This window comes from Cyclospora cayetanensis, unplaced genomic scaffold, assembly GCF_002999335.1.
Source record: "Cyclospora cayetanensis isolate NF1_C8 unplaced genomic scaffold, CcayRef3 CcayRef3_contig_62, whole genome shotgun sequence".
Taxonomy (NCBI): Eukaryota; Apicomplexa; class Conoidasida; order Eucoccidiorida; family Eimeriidae; genus Cyclospora; species Cyclospora cayetanensis.
In genome coordinates this window covers 217,702-219,216 of record NW_020312613.1, presented here as the reverse complement: position 1 = coordinate 219,216, position 1,515 = coordinate 217,702, and the positions used below count along the sequence as shown (strand labels likewise).

Genomic DNA, 1,515 nt, shown 5'->3' with positions numbered 1-1,515 from the left:
TTTTCTCACACGAGTTCGAGGCCTCGCGGTGCTCGGCTTCGGGGCCTACGCGAAGAGACATTCCTCCTGTATGCCAAACCAGAGCCCTAAAGCGCAAACTGCAAGCCTTCTTCGTTCACGCTGGCAGAATCGCCTCCCTAGAATCATGCACAGAAATCGGGGATGCTCAGGCAAAAGAAGCAGCAGGCTAAAATTTAGCGAGATGGCTGATTTATCTGGTGAACACTTGACAGAACACGCACCGAAGTCTGCAATTTCAGCTGTTGGATCAGAACACAATCTGTTGGAGTTCGCCTCGGTCCGATATGCAGTAAGGCGCCTAAGAGAGACGCCGGTGTAGCTCGAAAGAAGGCCCGTCTCCCCGCTTCCCCTTCGAATTTACTTAAAACGGTCTTACCCCTGTTGCTGAAAGGCACTTCATTTCATGGATGCCACCCAGCGAAAATGAGAAAGCGCCTGCAGCCCGCTGGGGTGACCAGGGCCCCTCGCTGGCAAACCTGGTTGCATCCCAGCGCCTTTACATACAGCAAAATGCGGTATCTCGTCGTTAAAATATAATTACCCAGGCAAGTTTCTAAGCAGAAACCGTCAGTAAAGGCTGCAGGAAAAAGCGACAACGGCAGGATTCGAACCTACGCGGGCAGAACCCAATGCCTTAGCAGGGCACCGCCTTAACCACTCGGCCACGTTGCCTGGCGGAGGCGCTGCGCATTTTTGAGTCTTAGTTACAATTTCAGTAGTGGTTTTATGTAGTGGTTTGTGCCGCATTGAACATAGCACTGAGCTGCTATAAATCCTTGACATTGCCCCTCGCTATTGCTGTTCTCAACAGAACCTACAGCGAGAGCAATAAAGATTACACCATTGGCGCGTCGTCCGTGGTGTCGAGTGTCTGGCACAAGGAGAAATTTGATACCCTGTGGATGATACGCCTTCTTCCCATGGGGTCATCTCGCTTTATTTTACTTTTTATGCTAGCACAAGTCCGTGGTATGCAACAAATGGCGGACCTGATGGAGCGCACGATTTGGCGCTTGACAGTGTGACGAAAAAGCAAGGATAAAGGCCTCTGTTGTGGCGTGAATTCTTTGAGTTTTAGTGTAAAAGCCCATGTCAACCCTTATTCTGTGTGACGATCCATCTAAGGCCTCCATATAGAGGGATATAGCTTTACGCTCAACGCAAACATAGAACGAGCTTAGTGAGTGTCTTTCTTCAAAACCTCCTCTTTCCCCTGCCCATGCCCCTCAAGGCTCCCAACATGAGGAGAGAGGGACAGCTGAGTTGCGCGGAGCTGCACGCTCTAGGCCCTCTGTACACTCACAGTTTGTTGCACCTAGCATTTAGAGAGCACGCACACAATCTTGCATCAAATTCTTGCATCGAGCTAAAGCTGACCTACAATATATAGCAAATGTTAGCAGACAAACCAGCTAGTCACTTTACTACTAAGTCTCGGCAGTACAAAACTACTGTAGGTGAAAGTGTTTATGTTTACTTGGCCTTTTACATTCT

At 49.3% G+C, this 1,515-nt stretch overlaps 1 non-coding gene across 1 annotated transcript; it reads right to left on the bottom strand.

Moving 5' to 3' along the window:
* Positions 1-611: 611 nt before the first annotated feature.
* Positions 612-693, bottom strand: Trnas-gcu. Its single transcript has one exon. It is a non-coding gene; the product is annotated as a tRNA-Ser (tRNA).
* Positions 694-1,515: the final 822 nt, after the last annotated feature.